The 24599-nt window shown below is 34.8% G+C and overlaps 1 pseudogene; it reads right to left on the reverse strand.

Moving 5' to 3' along the window:
- Nucleotides 1-1606: 1606 nt before the first annotated feature.
- On the reverse strand, nt 1607-2525 carry LOC143675759 (large ribosomal subunit protein eL6 pseudogene; annotated as a pseudogene).
- Nucleotides 2526-24599: the final 22074 nt, after the last annotated feature.

The raw sequence follows: 24599 nt of genomic DNA on the forward strand, positions 1-24599 counted from the left end.
GAACCTGAAAATAAAATAGTTCAAGTTAAGAGAAGAAAAAGTGAAAATACCGCATAACATTTAAAACAATATAGAATGAGCACAAAATCTAGCTTAGAGCTATAATGCCATTAGGATCAACAGAAGAAAACCATAATTTATACATCATTTTTGCTCATTTTAATTGTATATTACTTTAAAACACATATAATTTCACGTTTTCAATCAGATTAGCTATTTAACACGTCCATTAGGATTGTCTGAGACATTTTAAGTTATTACATGGTGCTCTAGTTTGCTAGCTGCTGGAATGCAATATACCAGAAACAGAATGGCTTTTAAAAAGAATTTAATAAGTTGTTAGTCTACAGTTCTAAGGCCGAGAAAATGTTCAATTAAAACAAGTCTATAGAAATGTCCAATCACAGGCATCCAAGGAAAGATACTTTGGTTCAAGAAGGCCGATGACGTTCAGGGTTCAGGGTCTCTCTCTCAAGTGAGAAGGCACATGGCGAACACAGTCAGGGCTTCTCTCCTGGCTTCCGGTTCATGAATCTCCCTGGGAGGCGTTTTCCTTCGTCATCTTCAAAGGTCACTGACTGGTGGACTCTCTGCTTCGTGGTGCCGCAGCATTCTCTGCTCTCTCTGAATCTCTTCCTTCTCCAAAATGTTTCCTCTTTTATAGGACTCCAGAAACTTATCAAGACCCACCCAAATGGGTGGAGACATGTCATCACCTAATCCAGCCTAACAACCACGCTTGATTAAATCACATCTCCAGGGAGATGATCTGATTACAGTTCCAAACATACAATATTGAATAGGGATTATTCTATCTTTATGAAATGGGATTTTGAGAAAATCATGGCTTTTCTAGGTGACATACATCCTTTCAAACCAGCACACACTGGAAGTGTCTTGGGGAGAGAATAAATAACAAGATATGTGTTGCAAATATTATAAAAATGTGTATTGTACAAATACGGAAGTACTTCAATTGATTTTATCATATATCGTTTTTTCCTCATTAGTTTTTTACAAAATTCAATAGCTTAAAAAAACAACATTGATAATCAAGGCACATTTATTAAAAAACATATTTTTGAATTCTAGAAACATCTCCTAATTCTTACAAGCAACTGGAGTACACAAGATATATTTGTAGTAAGATCTTAAATTATTATCTAAATTTAGCTGGTAGCAGAGTAAGGCACAAGCTAATGGAAAATATTAAACTTACAAATGGGTAGATGGAGAAAAACTTTAGGATAAGGAAGAGAGTGGAACTGATTTTGGTATTGACTGCAAAGACAGCTGGTGTGCAGATGATAAGTAAAGATGCTCTATTTTTACACAGGAATAAAGGGGGATTGATTTAAATATCTATAAAAATATGCAACAGAATTATTATTGAATGCATATTTAGATTAAAGGAGTTAAAAGGTGATGTGCTATCAAGAATGGTTATGACATCCAGTTACTTGGGAAGACAATTTTCTTCATGGAAGTTTCACATGAATATTTATAGTGAACTCTAACAAAGTTTGAGGCTAGATGACCCTTTAGGGCTTCTTCTTTTTTTTTTTTTTTTTAATTTATCAGTTATTTAATTAGGTTCTTTGCAAATTTAGAAGACCAAATTGTGAGGATAAACTCCGTTTGTGAAAGAGAACACAGAACACAGGTAGCCCTGGAGCTGAGGAACAGCTTTGATTTTTGGCATAACTTGTGAGTCCACAGTTTTCTGATCAAACTTGAGCTGCTCTGTAAACTCATGGTTCCCTTGCTTTGTGTCAAAGATCTCACCTTCCTGATGTCTAGGCTTACACAGCTTCTACTTCTTGAAGTAAGCATCAGTGAGATGTTTTGGGATTTCCATGCCACTTATATCCATTTTGGTGAAGACGTTAATGACAAACTTCCTGCACAGAAGAATTCAATCGAGCACCAGGGCTCCGGTCACAAGTAGCCAGCCACTGCTTTGCTGCTTCAGGAAAACCGCTCTTCTGCCCCGTGGTGACCGGTGACAATAATCATAGTGGTCCCAGGAATGATGCTTGATTGCAGCTTTCTCACATGCTGACCGAAGGGTTTTTGCCATGGCTCAGTGGCTTCAGGAGCACGTCTTCAGTAGGCTATCTAGACATTTTGCGAAGCTTAACTACTCTGTCATCTCCATTTTTGTCATCACCAGTGAGTTTTGTGAGGGTAGCAAAACCTTCTCCTTTTCCTTTTCATCCGGGACATAACAGCTGAATACTTCTTTTTATACATGGCCTTTCGGAAATACACTGCAGATGGGGAATATCTGCCAATTCTTTTGACGAGGACCGCGTTTCAGCTGCAGTAGGCTTCCCCTTCTTGGGCTTCTTGGTTTTGTGGCTACCCTTCTTAACCTTGCCACTGGCTTCGGCTTTCTTGGCTTCAGGCTTCTTCTCCATACGAGTCAGCTTCTCAGCCTTTTCACCCACCGTCAGCCTTCTATGGAGCCGCACCGCGGGCTGTGCCCCAGTCCAGGAGCGTGGCGAGCTGCCACTCCCTCCCATCTCAAACCTTACCTGCAAACCCAAGCGAAATAAATTGAGCATCTAAGACCCCTCCTAGTTAGCTCGGAGCATGTCCAACCACTGCCAATGTGGATTTCATGCCTTCTGGTTCGGATGGCGAAAGATTAGGGTCTTGAAGACCAGTCTTGCCCCTTTAGGACTTTTTGCTATTGTTTCTTATTTGAAAATACATACTAGAGAACCAAATCTTTTTTCTGCAAAAGCCAGCTGTGTGCCCAAGAGTGAATTACTTAATCACTTAGGTCCATAAGTCGGTTTTCTCATATGTAAAATTGGAATAGTAATAACTCCAGGTAGGGTTGCTGTGAGGTGGACTGATTTAATATATAAGGCACTTAGAATAATGCCTGGCATTGGATCAGTAAAAATAAAGCATTCACTACTATCACCACTACTACTTTTGTGCTGCTTCTCTGATTGTTACACTTGCTGTTGCTGTTTCAGGAATTTAGTGACTATGAGGCTTTTACTCAAAAGTTTTGTCATCCTACTCCGGTTTTTTTCCAAACCTAAATTCTCTCGTAAGTTAGAGAGAAGGAGCCAGAAAAGAGGCAGAGGAGGTAGTAAGTGGTGTAAAGAGAAGGAAGAGGAGTAGAAGACAAGAGAGAGAGAGGTGGTGCAATAATTGGAAGAAAAGCCCAGGTAAGAATTTGGGGGAAAGGAGGTGCAGATATGGTGTGAGGGATGCAGGTTTGTATATAACATAGGAAAGGAATTTGGTGAGTAGCCTTGTCTGACAAAAGTAAGAAAAGGGTTTGACCCCTTGGAATCCCAGTTGATAGGAATTCAGAGCAGGTTCTCTGTTTTAGCATGTATATACTGATATAGAAGGAATCTCTTTAAATAATGGACTGCTGAACCCTCTAAGTTTCCATCCCTGGAGGAAGTGATACTAAACTGTCACTTTTTAATACTGTGTCTGTGGCTACAAGCACTCCCCTCTCGTGTCTTGTGTGAATGTCAGGCTGAGCCAGGAGGTGTGTATAAGCATTTCCACGCTTCTAACTGCATGTTTAAATTTACCCCAAATTACCAAAGTACTTTACTCATACTAAATGAGTATGGCTTACTTGGAAGTTATATCAAAATTTACCAAATTGTGTAAGGAAAAAAATGGATCAGAGACTATGGCCCCCTGGAGTTCGAAGAATCACTTGCAAGTCTGAATCAAGATGTAAGCTGGAGATATTTCTTGAGCACCATATAATTTTTAAGTAACTGCATTTATCATGAAATATAAATAGATAGCATTGTAAGAAAAAAATAAACATTCACACACCTTGGAAAGGGACAGAAAAGCAGGAAATTAAGTAGTTTATCTGTAAGCACGTTGATTCACCCAGCTGCACTATTGAAAATGATTACATAGAAATCGAGAAAAAACATAGGAATTACCAGAAGCTGACATTTTGAGATAGATACACATTTTAAAGACTGACATCTATTGCAAATTGGCACTATTTATGGATGAATTAAATTTGATTTCAACAAAATTTTTGAGGCAAATATGCTGATGAACTAAGGAAGTAAATGCCATGTTAAATTCAGACCAAGTTTTATTTTTTTAGCTTTTTAATTTTTATTTTCCTTTCATTTATTTATTTATTTTACAGCTGAGTGCAGGAAGGAAAATTGTAGTTCGCTCTTAATTATAGAGTTGCAAAAGCAATGCTGTATTTAGAGCTGTGAAAATTGTCTGGCGACAAACTTTCTTTGTAGTTTGAAGGAGTGAAAAATCCTATTGATAGTATTTGATATGAGTTTCATTAAAGTGCACCAAAGGGATACACTAACTTCTAAATATTTCTCTCATACTTTGAATGTGACAGCTGCTAATTGTTATCATCTCAGTATGTGGCAGCTGTTTAAAAATACTCAGTTTGCATTTCTAAAAATTTTACCACTTTTTTTCCTACTCTGGAACTTTACACGTACATGATTAGAGAGGTGAACAGGACTGAACAGGAGAGTAAAAGTTTGTATTTTCTAACTTGTATATCACACAAAAAAATTCTCTGTGTCAGTAGATATAAAAGAATTTGTAACTAGTGATCATCAGATCCATTCCCTGAATCAACAAAGAGTTTACAGACAACAAATGGTCACTCATCTGTTCTCAAATTCTTTAGAAATTTTATTGTTAGCCTCTTCTGGTGTTAATTATTTTTATGGAGAGCATGGTTGATATTTTAATCGACTAAATCTCTCACTCAGTCAACTAGACAAACCTATGGTATATAGGTTTGTCTAAATAAGAATATGGATCTGGATTTCATTTTTATTTTAAAATTAAACTTATTGATTTGTTCTCCCAGTTAAATTAAGTTTAAATATGTAGACATTTTCTTGTTCAATATTTTCTCATAATAATCAACACAGTTCATAAGAGGAAAATTTTTAAAAGTAAGAAATTGAATAAGTTAGTATGGTGTTAATAATAGTATTATTTTTTTCTCTTTGATTTTTGTTATCTTAAAAATACAGAATTTGAAAGCACATTTTAGAAATAAAACAATGAATACACAGACACTGAAGCTAGGAATTTATAGGATCTCTGAAGGTATTGCCTTCAATTTCCCTTACAAGTTAGGAATTCATTCTGGTCTCAATCTGTACCAGGATCTGAGCATAATCTTACCTCAAAGCTAGATAGATGTGAGGTATATAATCATACATGGGTATGTTTTTAATAAAATTGCTAAAATGAGGCACTACTGTCCCAAATACAGGTGGGAGCTAGTTCTCACCTGGCTATGCACTACGGTTCTGATAAATGGGCTTGCTTTTTACTTCCTATTCAATATTGTTTAAGAAATAATAATGCAACAATGAAATATCTTTGCATCACATTAAATAAAAATTAACTCATACCTTATCAGAAGGGATATATACCTATAAACTCTGCCTGTTTCATCTTATCACCCTAGTCCTTCCTTCACCCAATAAAAAAGATATTGTCTTTGTATGCATAAGGCAAACGAAAGAAAAAGGTTAGAAGTTTCCTTGCAAAGCAGACCAAATAGAAAATGATTGTAATTTAAAACGTAAATATAATATTCTTAATGTTATATATCCTAGGCATCAAAGTTCAATAACTTAGCCTGTATGTGTTAGTGTAGTTATATATATTAAACTATTCTCTTTTTAAAACAGAGCTGGTTATCTCCAGCTAACATCTTGGGTCACATTTACAGGTTAGTTTATACATCTGTAGTTTCAGGATTTAAACTGTGATGAACAGTAGGAGGCATTTCTCTCCATATATGATTTTATAAATTTTGGTGTAACTCTCAAGTTTACACATACACACACACAAAATTAACATCTATTTATTACTGTCTTTATAAAAATCATGGGTATCTTTTGAATGAAATTGTTAATATGAGGTTACTTTCATCTCTCATAAAAGGGGAATTTCCTACTGTTTAATGGTTTCTTTATTTTAAAATGATATATTTAAAAATGGGTTTCCCACAAAAAATTTTAATTCCTAGAGTTAGAAGGGAATTTAAAAAACATATATCTCTTTTTTAACAAGCAGGCCATGTAAATATAACATTCATTTCACAGATGGCTCAGTTGAGTTCACAAGTGATGAAGTGATTTGACCGTCTCACACAGCTATTGAAGGATGAGGTGTGGCTAGAACATGCTCTACTGCCTTCTATGGCAGGTGGTATTTTAAATTATATTTGGCCTTCTCTCCCAAAATGGAACATGAGGCCGTTTTCCTAACAGCTATCACCTCTTTACGTGAGGAATTTTACATGTTCTATAGGACCATAAGTGTGAAGAAATAGAACTTTTTACACAGCCATTTATTATTTTTAATGGTATCACGAAGATATCCAAAGAGAATTTCTTGAGCAAGTGATTATGTAAAAAAATCTTTCATGTCTCACAGGTGTTTCTAATAGACACTTCAATATAAAAAATAAAAATTCAAGCAAAGTTTGCATGCTTTTAAATATAAATGTGACACCAATAAAAGTGAAATTCAACATGGGGAATTATTAGATAAAAATCCTTTATTTATACACACAACCTTTGTGTGTATGATAGTACAATTAAATAAATTCTGTCTCTCTTTCTTTCTCTCCTGATACATACATACTCCAGGCACACAAACTCCGTAGTGAGTTTTTAGGTGATGTAAACCAACAATCTGTGGTTATATAAACTATTCCAAAAATCAAATCTTATTATCTTTGATCAGTTTGATTAATTCGTCACTCGATTAATTGCTTAATTAGTAATTTGATGCCTACTAGATACAGAGCACTGTGCAGGATTCTACAGATTGGATTTAGAAAAAAAAAAACTAGATTACAAAATTCTTGCTCTGAGCGAATTGACAGCCTCGGGAAAAAAAATGCTGCCTGGCATGAAAAAAATACCCGTATTTTGTAAATGTAAATGTTTAGAGGATGAAAAGTAGAAGGATTTTCTGAATGGGATTAAGTTAATCCTGGAATTATTAGCCAGACCTTCAGGAGTGCACTTCACAGTGAGCAACTTTTCAGGGCACAGGTTTTTCGTAAATATCTTGCAATTGAAAAGATTTGGGAGATGGAAAAATAGAACACGATGTACCAAAGATATAGGTTCCACTGGAGGCAAGCTTTTTTCGGAGAATTGATAGTTTTAGAGGGGTAGGGTGATACTTTTTTCTCCAATGAAGTAAAAGCACTTAGAAAAATGGGAAATTAGGTACAGGTTTATTATTATGGACAATACCTGCTAATTCCAAATTATATTTTGGTTCAAGCTGAATTGGAAAATGTTGCTTATAGTCAATGTTGAAATTGGATCGCCGAGTTATCACTGAATTTAGATATTAGAGATCATACCCCAAATTCATTTACCCAAGTAGCCACACATTATGTGAAGGCAGATGATAAAATTCTTTGCCTCTATGGGTATAGGGTACCTGGAAAGTGAAGTGTACATGTCCTTCCTTTTTCTAAAGGTGGCCTGCATTTACTCTTGTACGATACCACTTAGAATTAGTTTTGGAATAATGTTTTATAATTGAACCATAATTACAGGAATAATTAACCTATAATTAAGGAAGTGATATTTTTACATATGGTAGTAAAAAAAAGTGAGATATCTCTGATTGTAATTTTTCTCCCCTTATTTATAAAAAAATCATTATTTTCCTAGCAAATTCTATGTCGTATACTATTAAGAAGCCTGTGGGCAGAATAAATTTTCAATGATATGATAGAACTCTAAGAGGCATAAAAATGGAGAATGTGATTCAGAAAGGCCTGATTCAAGAAGTAAATGAAAGGATGGCAAATTTCTTGAACAGATTTTCACAAAGGATTTAATTCTATTGAGATCTAGAATCTGATCATGATGTTTTTTGGATTTAGACATAATTAATTTGTTAGCAATTTTTGGAAGAAGAGCAAAAATACGTAAACAATGAGTATGGTTAAACAACCATATTTTTGTAAAAACACATGCAAATTCATGAATAAATATCACTGACTAGTCTTTTATACATGTCTATTCTTTAAGAAATGAAGCATGAAGTTTATATCGGTGAACAAATGGATTTTAAATCTATATGTGAAAAGTAGAGAAATAAATATTTTAGAAGAAAAAATAAGAAAATATCTTCATGGCCTAGGAGTAATCAGTAATTTTTTGAATAGGAGACAAAAATAACTAACCATACTGAAAAAAATTATAAAATATATTAAAATTTAAAACATCTGTTCATCTAAAAACACCATTGAAAGAATGAAAAGGCCACGAATGGAGAAAGGACATTTGCAATATATCTAGATAACAAAGGACCCATGCCAACAATATCTATCATAGCTTATCTCTATTATATTATATTGTTACATACATGCATATGCATAATAAAGAAAACATAGGTAGCCCAATAGAAAAAAGAGAAAATGACATGAACACTTACTCCATAAAAGAAGATACACAAATAGGCAACAAACACATTTAAAATTATTTATTTTCATTAGTAATAACAAACATGCAAATTAAAACCACAAATCATTGTCATTAATACTTACAAAAATGAATAAAATGAAAAAAATAGAATGACATAGAAGAAAATTGAAATAGAAAATAGCAATCATTGGCAAGGACACAGAGCACCTGCTTTTTGGAAATGCAAATTACTATGGAGATTTTGGAAACTTTTTGTAGCAACACTAGACTACTTTTTAGTAGTTTTTACTGAACTAGAGCATATACATACCCAATATCCAGATATTCTAGCCCAAGGGAGGTACCCTGCTAGAAACTGTACATGTATTCCCAAAATTCATGTATGAGGAAGATCACAGAATTGCTATTTATAGAAACTCCAAAATCTTAAAAGCCAAATTTACTTGAGGTGAAAAATAAGGAAATGAAATTTCTGACAGTGAAATGTTATACAGCACTGAGAATGAATGAGCTATGTAAAATGTACAAAAAAAAGCCAGCCACACTAGAGTTGAAACAGTACAGAACAATTTATGCAAAGGTTAAAAACAGGCAAAAATCCTAGTTATCTAAGGTCAGGTGATGGCTCCCCCTGGAGGAGGTCAGTATGGACGGCATGAGAAGGGCTTCTGGGGGCGGGGGGTAACGTTTTGTTGTGTTTTCTCCTTCTGGGTGCTGGTTATATGGGGATTTTAACTTTGTTTAAATTTGTCAGACTTAGAGTTATAATTTGTGCACATAGCAGTATATAAGCTAAACTTCAAGAGTTTATTCTTTGCAATTTTAATCGTCTTCTACAGCTCTCTGCTTCCAATCTTTTCCATTTAACTAAAATGACACCCAAAGTTTATTTTCTAAAGATAATTCTTAGCCTGTTTTATTTTATTGCTGATTTTGCATAATTCCTTTTGTCTCTCTTTCTGCTTAATGACAGCTACCTTGTAGCCATCTGAAACCATCAGATTAAGAGGAAAGGGCATACTTTTCCTCTACCTTTTTTGGCCACAAAACTGAGGGTCTTTTTTTTTTTTAATATTCTTATTGAAAAATCTTCACACACATACAGTCCATCCACAGTCCATAATCAGTGGATCACGATATCATCACATGGTTGTGTATTTATCACGATGATCATTTTTAGAATTTGCATCACTCCAGAAAAATAAATTAAAAAAGAAAAGAAAAGGTTATATATAAACAGCTCAGTATCTCAGAATTCGGAAATAACAGGTACAACTCCTGAATAGATGTGGCTGCTGTAAGAGTTTACAATCTAGGGCCCTTTACAATAGGCCCCAACCTGACAACCCATGCTCTCAGCTTCAATTTTCTGGGTTTGTGTATTATAGTTGGGCCATATGAGTGAGGCATGATGTTTGTCTTTTTGTTTCTGCCATTTCATTCAACATACTGAGCGCCTTGCCTTGACAGGTCTTTAATGGGCTTTTTTTGTTCAAAGACTTTTCCAGTCTCATTTGACTGTTTAAGAGCCTCTGTTATTCAAAGACTTTTTCTCATGTTGTTTTCTTTTGTTTAGAAGAACGAATGTGAGAACCACCCCAGGAAAACATACTGACTCTGTCTGTTCTCCTGATTTATGTTTACAGACCAGCAATTTTTTTTTTCCCTCTGCTCATTGTTTCCTTGAAATACCTTGCTCAAAGCAACAAGGAGAAGCTACCATTCTCTGACCTGTTGAATCTTTTCCCAACCACTTCTCCCAGAGCTACAAATGCAGTAGTAGCAATGTTTTGCTCTCTTGTAAAAAAGGATTTTCAGCTTTCCTTTGGCTGTCTATTATTTCTGTTTCCTTGTTGCTCAGTGCCTGAGCCAAATTTAGATTAACATCTAAATACAAGTCAAATTGTATTTATTTGTTTTTAATCCTACAATTTTAGCATGACTTTCAACCCAAAATTTCCTATGTAAGAGAACAAGTCTTTTTCCTTTTTACTCTGAATTTATCAAAAAGTTAAATAAAACATATGTCATAGTTTTTTTTTACATAATTGTTTGAAGAATGGCATACAGTATCTTCTGAGAACTATGCTTTTCTGTCTGATGTCTTAATGCTAAATATCCTACTGGTCTTAATTTAGGAATTTGCAAGATACACAAAGAAAGCTTGTTCTGTTTTTATAGTGGGGTGATTAAAGGCAGAGCTCTTAGTTTTTTTTTCTTTAAAACTTTTAGTTATGAAAATCTAGTTTTGTCTTTCATGCTTAATAAAAATGAAATTAGCCACACATATGCATATGGGTAAAGCAGGTTAGGAGTTTTTAGGTTTATCTGCTTAGGAGACAGGTGTATTCGTGCCATGTTTTCAAGAAAATCTATTTGACATTTAAAAGAAAATCAAATTAAATGGATGGAGATGATTTTGTAAAACTCAGCCCACAGGGAAGCCTATGAAGCCTTTTAAAGTAAATGCCAAGATGAGTTAGTGGAACAAAATATGTTACAGAGATTATTTTCTTCTCTTCTGTTATCCAAATAAACCACCTCCAATTACTGGGCAAATTAAGCACATAAACAAAATTAGATAAATTTTATAATTGAGGAACCAAGATGTTTACTACATAATACTGCTTTAGAAATGTTTCAAAATCATCTTCAAGTGCCAATAACTCTGTTCTTATAATGAAATTAAAAATTATAAGGCAGGTTCCATAACCTGTTTAGTTCAGAACTGCTGGAATTCACTGCCTGTGGGGCTATTTAATATTAGTGACATGTCTAAGGCATAGGTGATAAGCAGAAAGTAATGTTAAGAAAAAGAAAAATAATAGAAATAAAACTAGAAGAAGGAAGTAAAATAAGAGCAAGGGTATTTTTTTTTTTTTTTTTTTTTAACATGGGCAGGCACCGGGAATTGAACCCAGGTCCTCTGGCATGGCAGGCAAGCATTCTTGCCTGCTGAGCCACCGTGGCCCAGAGCAAGGGTATTTTAAAAAGAAACAATGCTGGTGAGGAAAAACTTTTTTTAATTTAAGCAATATTTGGATGGAAGATAATCTTTCAAGCTCCTTGTTTCCCCTTTCAGCGTTCTTTGGTCCCTGTGAAGCACTTAGCCTTCAGGGTCCAGAAATTTGCCTTTCCCCTCCATGCCCATTTCCAAATTTCTACTTTCAAAAAACATCTTAAAGCTGGGTGTGAGTATGGTTGAAAGAGGAAGGCTAGAGCTGTGTATGTCACCAGAAGGAAAGCTAAAGGACAAAATCTGGGATTGTATAATTTAGCAAAACCTAGAGTCGACATGATGGTAGTTAATTGTATAAATATAAGAAGGTTCTTACATGAACTAGAACAAGCATGCATCGCTATTACAAGGTGTTAATAGTAGGGCGTTATATGGGAAAATACAATTCAGGTGAACTAAGTTCTCTAGTTAACGGTAACATTGTAATATTCTTTTGTTAATTGTAACAAAGACCTTTATCAAAGCGTAATGTGTCATTTATAGGGGGATAGAAGGGGTATGAGGTTTTTTTCCTCAGAAGAAATGAGAATGTTCTATTGACTATAGTGGTGAGTGCATAACTATGAATTGTACACTTAGGTTGGATCATATGGTATGTGAATAAAACTGTTTTTACTTAAAAAAGCATCTCACAAAAGTCAAGTGTACTGGGTGGGCAATGGTGACTCATTGGCAGAGTTCTCGCCTTTCATGCCAGGGGCCCAGGTTCATTTCCTAGCGCCTGTCCATATTAAAAAAAAAAAAAAAAGTCAAGTAGGCCTTATATGAATAAAGGCAAGTAAAATGCTTCGGGAATAGCTGCATTGTGTCTTCTATCACTAATTTTGAAAAAAAAGTTTTCTTCTGTTAAAATAATTTGAACTATAAGCAATTTGGAAGGAAATCTAAAGAAACAAAAAGATTCCACCCTTAAAGCTGCTCTGGCTATAATGTATGTGAGATTTTAGAGGCTAAATATCATCTGGGAATCACATTTCTTTTAGGTGTACCTGATTTTCCATAAAAGTATTTCATGACAAGTTTTAAGTGAAGGGAAAAGCCTTTATGGAATATAAAGTTACGTATATTTTAAACATGTTTCTTAAAACATCTTAAGATGTTTCTTAAAATAAAAAACAAGCACAGCTCAAAAATAGCAATATTAACTCAATCTAAAATAGGCAAGAAGAAAGTATAATATCTTAATATACTGCATAATGACCAACATAAATAGAAACACAGAATTTAATTTTTATTTATTTATTATTTGAAAAAAAATTTGATGCCCTAGATTTCAAAGAAAAGCCAACACCTTACACATATAAGGCTAGAAGGAAAGGATTCTGCAGTTGTGAGCTATAGTACTTATTTTACTAAGGATCTTAAATATAAAACAGCTTAATTTAAACAAGACGTGATTTCAACCATCTGTCCTGCGCCCCTAGAATGCCTGAAAAGGATGTGCCTGAAGTCAGATCTAATAAGCAGTCCTCATAGGTCAGCCAGGAGGTGCCCTGGAGCTGTGCATTTGTGATGCTCCAACTATAAAATTTTGCCAATTAAATTCTCTGGTTTTCAGTTTTTCTTGTGAAGATGATAATGACTGCATTGCTGGGTATTTCTGTGAATCAAATAAACAGCCTCACACTACATCCAGAACCCACCAGCTGTAGCCAAATTTGAGCAAAATTCAACCTCATTCCTTTTCTCTCCTCTGCCTATAACAACACATTCTTTCCTGTCCCTCCAGTGAAATCTAGGGCAGGTCTGTGCCATTTCTGGTCATGCTCAGATAATGAAAAAAATAATCCTCTAGAATGTCAAGATGCAAAGCCACTCTAGTTTCCACAATTAAAATGTGCTTTCTGCATAATAGTAAAAATTCAAAGTTTTATTTAAAATTAAAAGCTTCTTCCACCCCTAGCCAACAGCTGCTTAAGTCAAGAAGCTTAAAGTTGAAGAGGGGGAGGGGATAATAGGTTTCTGTCTTTAGTTTGCCAGCTCTTCCCTCACGTTCCATTAACTTTGATTCCTGTATCCTCATGGGCAAAGTGGAGATAAAGGACCAGGGTCAAATAGGCATTAAGGTCTTGTTTGTCACGATTAGCTTCCAACCTTGGGCTTGGAAAGTGTTTAAAGAGTTATCTCACTGTCTCTTTCTCAAAACGTATGGGGAATGTTTTGAAAGCCTCTCTCTCTCTCTCTCTCTCTCTCTCTCTCTCTCTCTCTCTCTCTCTCTCTCTCTCTCTCTCTCTCTCTCTCTCTCTCTCTCTACCTTCCTCTAGAAACCAATCCATACAAAACACAGATATTTGACTTTCTGCTGGTAGGAGACTAGTTACTTTTCATCCACAGTCTCACTCTGCTGCTTGCTGCACGACATTTTATTCAAACTCTTGCCCTTTAGATTTTTTCCTAAGGATTGAACTAGGCACATGTGTGCTGGCACCTCATCCCCCAATCCAAGCTCTTTCCATTTTGGTTTATAGGCTTGAGCTAAAGGTCACAATTGCATTATTAGATGTACATAGATAACCTAGTGTCACTTTGGAGTAAGGGAGTATGTTTCAATTATCTGTTCAGCCTAATAATTCACCCCAAATAGATGGGTGATTTATTTTTATCCTTAGAGTTCTGTGGGTTTCTTTGCGTCACCTTGAGGATTATTCTTTCTTGGAGTTGCTCATGTCATTTACATCGAGTAGAAAGCTAAGACAAGAGTTATCTGAAGTAACTAGACCCAGAATCTTTGATAATATTCTTTTGGTCATAGCAGTAGCAGGGCCTGCTTAGATTTGAATAAGGGAACAGAGAGATGGAGACCATCTTTGATGCAAATGAGATGGGCAATTTCTTTTGAAATACACTCTGCCATAGAGGAATTGCTGCCTATATTTTTTGGAAATTAGTTGAAAGGGAAGCATTTCCATTTTAAGAGCCTGTTGGGTAGGCATTCAGAAATGTTGTTACTTATTCGTCATTTTACCCCTTTTAAAATGCTAAAATGATGTGATTCCTGACTCCTCATGGAATCAAATCATTTTAGTGCTTTGAAAGGGGTAAAATGAAAGTTGGTATCCCCTTAGGTACCAACTTTACGAGTCTATTAGAAGATGGAAGTAAAATCATTTCTGGTATTAGAAACACAGGAGTTAGATTCTATTATCTGAGCATTTTTGTTGTGGTGTTCAACCCCATATCCCATGAAACTGTGTCCAGGAGGAAATCTCCTAGAATGGAAGAGAAGAGAGTTTTACTTTCTTTTAAAAAATATTAATGCACATTACAATAGAATCTTTTGGTGTACAGTTCTTTAAATATTAACCTTTGCATAAATTAATCTAATAACCCCTCCACCACCACAATCAAAATACAGAACAAATCCATGCTTCATGCTATCAATTTGTTGTCACATCCCTCTCCAACTCTTATGCCCCAGCAGTCATTCATCTCTTCTCCATCTCTATTGTTTCGTCTTTTTCACAATGTCAAATAAATGGAATGAAGTACTGTAGTATGTAAACTTTTTGAGGTTGGCTCATTTTTTCAGTCAAGATAGTATGTTAAGACCCAACTTGCTGGCTATAGCAATAGATCATTACTTTATATTGCATATTGTATATATGCATATGTATATATTGTATACATAATTTGGTTGCTGAAGGACAGGGGTGAGGCTTGGGTCATGTGCATGTGAGAGAGGGAAGATGGATATTAACTTTTTAATTTTATGGATTGTTGGAATATTTTATATTGTGATACACTTTTCCATTATTTTCATAATGTAAATTTTAACAAAAATGAAAATCCAAATTCTAAGTCAAGTGATTAACATGCAGCTGTTAGTCCTTTCCTGCACTTGTTTTAAATTTTTTCAAAAAAATGCATTCCTAACCTATCATTCTGTCTATTTTTGGAGCTCTCTTGCAATGAGGATTATATAAGTATGATGTTTACTAATTAAAATTATGACAGTAGATTGTAATGAAGCTTAAAGAATGAATGGAACTTGTCATAACCTGGAGATTGATGTGAACCACTGGCCTCTATAATTCCACATGATTGTAACCAGTTGAGTAGAGACAGGCCTAGCTAACTTCATTTTAATTTTACTCCTGAACTTGTGTCAGGCAGGTGGAATGAATCACACCTCCCAGCTGTGACACCCAGTGGCTTAAGATGGTCTAAGGAGGTTGAAAGTGATGCATTTGTCCTATATACCACACATTGTTATGTGGTTCACAACAATAACACTGGCTTATTATTTTTCATCACTGTACAAAATGTAATCTTATAAAACCATACCACTGCTACCCCATATGGACAGTACACTTATGCATAGTTCCCTTTTTAAATTTCTATTTGCAACTGTGAATATTCTAAACGGTATACTTTTCTATTCTGCATTGTACTTCAAATATTAGTAAAGCTAGGTTTGAGGTGCATTTAATAATCACCCTTTGTAACAGATTCATATCTTTGCTGGTATTTCACATGGGATGTTTTAGATAAAGCTGGCATTATTGTGTTTCATAAAAACTAACAACAGTTAGTAAATTGACTTATTGATTTCTGGTTCCTGGCATTTTGATCTGTGATGTGAGCACAGGTTGCTTATTGCACTTATTCACACTTATTGTATGACTCTCTGGGGGACAAAGAACAGTGAGCATCCATGCATCACTCTGGTGGGAAGAGAAAATGAAGTGACACCAGGAAAAGAAAAACCTAGTTATGTATGGGCCCATAGAGAGGATTAAACTGGAAATGCTTGATGGGGAATTAATAAAGAAGAAAACAACCTTGTATATGTGCCCCTGAATAATCATATTCCATTTATGTTGATTCAATTAAGACCTAATTATGACTGTCTTCCTCTTCCCCTACTTTGCTGCTCATACATGTGCACTCATAAATATGAGGATGAGCTGAAAATTTATTTTCGAGGGTTTTCAGTATAGCTTATTGATTTGACAAATCCTATTGGGGTGAATCTCAGAAGACCCAAGGTCTTTCTTTTAGAATTTTAAAAATTAATTCAATCTTTGATTGTTATAGGCCATAGAGTCTATGAAAAGTTTTTGACTATCACAGAGCCTGGGAAACTAATGCTGTTTTTCTTTTTCACCAGTTTTCTTCGATGACTTTTATGTCTGGATTAACAAAAAGTTCTCATGTAATCTTCTGCTTTAAACAAGCTTTTTAAATTTTTTTTCAGATTTACCATGCAGACACATTGGTACAATATTTTATAGAGAAACAATGAATCAAAACTATGGTAAAAAATCTTTTAAATTAATTTCTGATAAAATTTTAAAATTTTAAAATTCCCCATTATCATTCTTTTCTCTAATAAAATGATTCATATTCCTCTTGGTTCTCTCATTAGATTTCCATAACACTAATATCCTGACTAGTACAGGAAAATTAATTTTCTTATTACACAAACATTAAATTGGCCATATCCTCTCAGTGTTTAGGATTACATATGTGTATTTTTATTTCTAGTGAATGCTACTATTTTTTAAAACATTCTTCATTGTTAAATATAATAAAAAATGAAAAGAAAGAAAAAGCAATGGTTTTCAAAGTACACTCAACACGCAGCTACAGAACATATTTCAGGCGTGTCATGGGCTACCATTCCACTATTTCAGATCTTTCCTTCCAGCTACTCCAAACACTGGAGACTAGAGGAAATACACTTTTTTATTTTTTGTGAAAAACAACATATATACAAAAAAACAATAAATTTCAAAGCACATCACAACAAATAGTTGTAGAACAGATTTCAGAGTTTGGTATGAGTTACAATTCCAGTTTTAGGGTTTTATTCCTAGCTACTCTAAGATACTGGCGACTAAAAGAAATATCAATATAATGATTCAGCAAATCATATTCATTTGTTGTACCCTACCTTCTCTATATAACTCCACCATCACCTTTGATCTTTCTCCCACACTTTGGTGGTATTTGGGTTATGTCCATTCTAACTTTCCATGTTGGAAAGGGCTGTTGAAAATATCAGATAGGAGGATGGAGCTAGTCAATATTCTGGAGAGGCTGGCTTCTCAGCATTTCAGGACCCGTCTGGTCCAGGGACCCATCTGGAGGCTGGAGGCCTCTGGAAAGTTACCCCGGTGCATGGAACCCTCATAGAATCCCATCTAATGCCCTTGATGTTCTTCAGGGTTAGCAGGAATGGTCCTGGCAGGGGCCTGGCAAGTTATGGTAAGTAGTAATGTCTAACTGAATCTGCAACAAGAGTGACCTGCAGTGTAACCCCTCGACTCCATTTGAACTCTCTCAGCCACCGACACCTTACTTGCCACACTTCTTTTCCCCCTTGAGGTCAGGATGTCACCACCAATCCCACAGGGCCAGGGCCGACCTCATCCCTGGTAGTCATCTACCACACTGCCAGGGAGACTTTCACCCCTGGATGTCATGTAGGAGGAAGGGCAATGATTTCACTTGCACAGTTGGGCTTAGAGAGAAGCCATATCTGAGCCATGAAAGAGGTCTTCCCAGAGGTGACTCTTAGGCATACGTATAGATAGGCTAAGCTTCTCCACTACATTCAGAAGCTTCACAAGAGCAAGTCTCAAGATCAAGGGCTTGGCTTATTTATTTGGGTGTCACTACATGTCTGACATATTATCAGGGGTTTCCCCAGTGGTAAAGTTTAATGATTCCGTATTTTTTCTCCCATCCCTCAAGGGACTTTGCCAATACTTTTTGATTATCTGCTTAATATACTTTGGGATATTTCCAGCCATTATGTTAAGCTATACAGGATTAAAGACCCTCATTTTGGAAATGCTACCGTTTTATGTGTGAAAGGGACACAAGTTCTGTTTCTCTAATTTAAGAAAATTATGTACTAATTCCAATGAATTTCCCTATTGTCATATAGACTGAATCACTTAGAGTCTTGTGTGTGTAGTTTAAACTTCATCCATTTCCAAAGAGACTTTTAGTTACTGATAATTCAAAATATACCAGGAATAAAGCAAAGAGCTAGCCAAAATTGAGCACAGTTACAGAAAAGTGAAAGAGTAAATATTTTAAAACACTTGAGATAAATTGATAGCCACAACATGGCACTGAGTTTTTTCCTTAGTTTTCTTGAAACAAAGGAAACGAGAAAATATACTGGATTGTAACCTTTCATCTGAAGACATATGCATACATGCGCAAAGACAAAACTATATTTGAATCAAAACCCAAAGCAAATGACATTTAATATCTATTTGACAAAAACGTGCTCAGAGTCTGTGCTTAAGAGTTATACGTGACCAAAGCTCTGACTGCCCCTCAAAATTAAGACATAATAGGAAGGTCTATCAAGAATCATAAAAAGTTACTTATTTGAAGATACTAAATTCCCCTTGGGAAAAGAAGGACTTTGGCAATCTTGAATATATTTTAAGCATACTAACATGTGCATTAGAAAGAATAAAAAGAAAACAAATGGCTACAAAAATGGAAATAAAAGCTATTCCAATTGCTGAGAACTCATTCCAGATCAGAAAAAGCACCCAGCTTTGATAGTCTGAGCACCAGTTTTCAGGTCATTTAAGATTATTAAGAAGCCAAAACACAATAGTATGTCTTAAAAAGCTATTTGGTCCAGCCCCAGTGTCATTCCTTAATTCTCTTAGCAAGAAAGATTTTTTTTCTTAGTTTGGTAAAAAAAAAGGATGGTGCAATAAGAGAACATGTATACTAGTAAGCTTCTAGAACATAGTAAAAACTGCAGATGTTATCTCAGCACAGAGTCAGGGCAGAAACTGGCTGCAGAAGTGGGGACAGGTCATTGCACAGAGGATTAGGGTTATGTCCAGAGCAGAACCTGTAGTAGTTATTAGCATGTTAGAATAATGGTCGCATATGCTGGAGCGTTTCTCTTTGCTGACTGTACTGTATAAAGGAAAGCATGTTTCCAGTCCACACAGTTGTTCCCAGGTATTTTTAGGAACAAATTTCAAGGTCTCTGTATCTTAAATGAAGTGTGGGTTGGAGAGAAAAAAAATGAGAGGGACTTGAACCACAGATCTTCATGATTTGCAGCTAATTTTAATTGTTCTACACACAGACACCTTTATGGATTTCATTGTGAAATATGGGAAGGAGAAATAAATAAAGTAACATACAATTGCATAAAGTTGTCATAAATGTAATGATGAAAAACAAATAGATAAACAGGGCACAGATAGAAGTAATGAGGTGGGGTATTACTTATATAGGTTTGCTTGATATGAATGACCAAAGGGAGTCGCCATGTAAAAGTTAAGTATGTTTAGGTGTGTGTGAGCACAAGGGAGATTGGGAGCAGGAGCACTGAAGCGAGAAAGAAAAATTGCAATTTTCTCAGACAACATAATGTGTGAAGGCCTTGAGGTAATCACTGGTGTGTATGAGGAACTGAAAGACAATGTGATCGGAGGGCAGGATTATAAGAGGAAGCTATATTACTAAATAAGAACAGCATCATAAAATTCATTGTAAGTCATGATAAAAAATTGTTATTTTGTTCAAACTTTAATGCTAAAGGTAATAAAGCATTAGCCACATGACAGTGTCATAGTACAAAAGGGTTTTAAAAATATGATCATGGGATTTGGGGAAAACAGAAGCTAAGACAGCATAATTTATTTTTTGAATCAACAAAATTCAATAATAGAAATATGCAGATCAAATAGAAGAGCAAAAGCAAACACATGGGGAGCGCCAACCTTAGAGAAGGTGCCAGAGTATGGTTATCAAAAATACCAGCATGTGGGAACAAGCTACTATTAGCTGTATCCCCCTCAGTAATGTCATTGTCTGTATGGGATGAAGAGGGGGAAGAGGGAGAAAGGGAAAGGCAGCTGGATGTGTGAGAAGGCTGAATAAAAGAGTCCCCCAAGGACCAAGAGGTACCCAATGAATAGGTTGGTATGCTGAAACTGGAAGGACCCAATCAAGGATGAATGCAAGAATCTGAGAAAACTCTTGAAACAAACTCATTAACTCATTTTTTAAAAAAAGAGCCCCATGTTAAAAAGAAATTGCTGAGAGTGAAATTCAAATTCAGCAGGAAATGACAATAGGATAAAAGGACAAACAATCATAAAGATAATATTGAGGGAGACAAGCAGAAGTTGTATTCAAAGATATGAATTCATACCTTTGATCATTAGTGAAAATAACAGTAGAGGCTTCAACAGAAACATAAATCTAGAAAATATATTCTTACCCACCTATTCTTCTAAAAAAAATTTAAAAACCTCATTTCAGTTGCTTAATTAGAAATAAAAAAGAGATTTGATCATATGACATGATGTTATTTAAGAGAGAAAAGTAAAGAGCAGAAAGAATCCCATTAAGAAGACTGGGATTTAATATTTCAAAGGAGTTGAGATAAATTAAAAATATAATAGAATGTATAAGAGAATAATGATAATCAGGTTTTTAAAAGCTTAAAATGAAGGTACAGAAAGAAGGAAATTTCAAAGGAGTAGTGACAGAACGAAAGGATGATAAAGAAAAGAAAAGAAATAGTTCAGAGAAGAAGGCTAAAGTAGAAGGAAGAGTAATAATAAACATGATGGATTATACTATAGGAGAAATAGAAAGTGAAAAGGAGGAAGTTGTTTTTAAGAAACGAAAGAAATTGAGATGTTACTACAACTCTAAAATAGTTATTGATATCTCTGCAGGTTTGAAATTATTGTGTACCCCAGGAAAGCCATGTTCCTTAACCCTCATTCAATATTGCTGGGTGGTATCTTTTTTTATTGTTTCCATGGAGAAGTGACCCACCCAAAGGCTGGTGGTACCTTTTGATTAGATGGTTTTCATAGAAATGTGTCTCAACCCATCCAAGGTGGAGTTGCTTACTGGAGCTCTTTAAGAAGGAACCATTTTGGAAAAAACTTCAGTGCTAACAGAACCCAAACAGCCAGAGACCTTTGGAGAAAAAGAAAGAGAATGCCCCTGGAGAAGATCTTTGAAATAATAAGCCAGAGACCCCAGCAGATGATGCCATGTGCCTTCCCAGCTGACAGAGGTGTTCTGGACCCACCAGTCTTTCTTGTACTATGGCATATTTCCCTGGATGCCTTAGTTTGGACATTTTTATGGCCTTAGAACTGTAAACTTGCAACTTAATAAATTCCCTTTTTAAAAGCCATTCCATTTCTGGTATATTGCATTCTGGTAGCTTTAACAAACTAAAACAATAACTGATCATATAAATCCTCAATCTTTGTTGTTCTTCTTTAACATTGCCATGGCTATTCTTGGTGCTTTCTATTTCCAATAAATTTTTAAAAACCTTTATCGATTTTCACACAAACCTGATTCTATATCAGTTGGGATTGCATTAAATCTATAAATCAATAAATTAATTTTGTGAGAAGGGCAACATTATATTATGCAATACTTTAGTATCTATTAGGTCTTCTTAAATTATCACACAAGCTTTATAATTTTCAGGATAGATAGCTTGCACTTTTTTTTATTACCTGTGCTTCTATTTACTTGAAATTTATAGATACTATTGTAGATGGTATAAATTTTAAAATATAATTTTCTATTTACTTGTTGTGCTATATGTAAAAATGATTTCAAAAAATATGAAAGCAATATGGCCTGACATATTGGTTCATTTCTATAAATTCAAATATGATTTACTCGCTGACTAAACAAAAATATTTTTAGACTAACAGGCAAAATCCAACAATATGCTGTTTATAAGAGACATATCAAAAAACACCAAAATCAAAAAGATAAAGAAAGGTTTAAAGTAAAAGGATTTTCTAATATATAATCCAAAAATAGACAAAGGGGAATTAACATTTGACATAAGAGAAGATAGAAAGAAGGAAAAAATATTTTTAAGATAGAATAATAATGGTACTTCTTTAATGCTAAGGGTTGCAATTTATGATGAATTTTTGTACCTGAGAACACAGCACCAATCTTCGTAAAACAAAATTTGATAGAGGTGAAACAGAAACACATCAGTTTATACACAGACATATCACATTTCTCACAATCACAGTAGACCATGTTGATGAAAATTAGTAAAATGACATGTAAATAACCCTAAAAAGAAATGAAATTTAAAGATTATTTGAATAAAACTAAAAAAAGAAGAGAACATCTGTGAGTGAAAAGTGGTCAAACTTCAAGAAGCCTAATTTCACATAGTTGGAGTTTGTAAAAATATAGGAAGAGGAGCAAAAATGTATTCTTAAATACATAATTGTAAAAAAAATTTAGAAATTGATAAAAATATCAACCCAAAGGTGTATAAACTGAATGAAATCCAAGCATAAGAAACATGAAGAAAACTAGCTCATACACATCATCATTAAATTTCTTATAGCAGCTTTCTCTTTTAACAAGGAGAGATTTTAATAACAGCCACAGAGAAAAGACATATTGCATACAGAGAAATAAAGGTAATGATGACAGCAGATTTCTTGTTGGCCAAATTATAAAGAGAGAATAGTGGAGAACATCCTAAATTACAGAAAGAAAAATATTTTATCCTAGAATTCTATACCCAGCAGAAGTTCGCAGCTTTCTATGGCATCTAATAGGTAGGCTGAAGAATTATTCCTAGTTGTAGAATGCGTGACTTATCAAATCCAAAAAGCCTACCAGGTACAAGTACTATACTTCATTTTTTTGTGTTAAAAGATGCAGATCCAGCAGTTTGTAATTTACTTCAAAGTAAATTTATTTAGACATGCTCATGATCACGGGATTCCGAAAACCTTCAATGAAATGCAAGTCCCTGAATCTTCCTAAGAGTTATCTCATGCTAAGAGTTAAGTCATGCGTCTTACCAAGCTGCCTCTTGTTGTCAAGTCAGTATTATGTATTTGATGCATTGAATCAGTGTGACATTAGAATCTCTTTGGACTATATTATGACAAGGCTAGAAGTAATACAGATCTGAGGGAAACTCTAAATGAATATTGTTACCTGTCCCAATAGAATAGGGACCATTTCTGTTCCTCTTTTAAATGGAATGGCAAAGAATGTATTCTCCCAAATCAGTGTCCATATAACATGTACCTGGGGCCTTATTCATTTGCTGTAGCAATGATATCGCACACTACACAGCAGCAGCTATCAGGGCTACTACTTGGTTGAACCTGTGTAAATTACAATCAATCTCCGGATTCTTAGAGTTTCTGCAGAGGCAAGATTGGCAAGTCAAATTGAGATACGGTAGTAACCATCAATCCTGTATCTTGTAGGTCTTTAATGGTGACACCATTATCTGTTAAACACATGATAGAATATTGGTTTTCTATTTACTACCTAGACTAATGAATGGAGAATGGTTTCAGAGATTTCCATATATCCCTGGGAACCAATGTGATGGTTACACTCGCTGTCAAGTTCATTAATTCCAATTATATACTCAAGCAGTGAAGAAATGAGGCCCAACCAACTCAGAACTGAACCTGAGAGAATGGTTCAGTTTAGAATGTGCGGAATTTCTGTTTAGGTTGATTGTAAATGCTTGGAAATTGTGGTGATAGTAACACATTGTGACCATAATTAACAGCATGGTAGTATGTTGGTGAATGTGGTTGAAAGGGGAAGTTTTGGGCCGTATATGTTAATAGAAGGAAAGTTAGAATATAAAACACATGGACTGTAGAACACAGTGAATCCTATCATGAACAATTACTGTGGTTAATAGTACAAATATAAGAATGTTCTTTCATGAAGTATAACGAAAATGTACAACACTATTACAAGGTATTATAATAGGATGGTCTGTGGGAAAAATACCCCTAGTGTAAGCTATGAACTATAGTTAAAGGTAATATTTTAATATTCATTCACTAATTGTAACAAAGGTACCAGGCTAATAGAAAGTGTCAGCAGTGGGGGGGGGGTGTATCTGGGAACATATGTTTTACATGACTTTTCTGTAACTTTACAACCTCTCTAATTAAATAAAAAAAACTAATTAAAAAAAAAAAACATTATACTGGGTAAAAGAAACCAGACACAAAATACTACATATTGCATGACACCATTTGTGTAAAATGTAAGTATAAATAAATCTATAAAGATAGAATTAGACTAGTGGTTGTGTAGGGCTGGGGAAAGCT

Source organism: Tamandua tetradactyla, chromosome 3 (genome assembly GCF_023851605.1).
Source record: "Tamandua tetradactyla isolate mTamTet1 chromosome 3, mTamTet1.pri, whole genome shotgun sequence".
Lineage (NCBI taxonomy): Eukaryota > Metazoa > Chordata > Mammalia > Pilosa > Myrmecophagidae > Tamandua > Tamandua tetradactyla.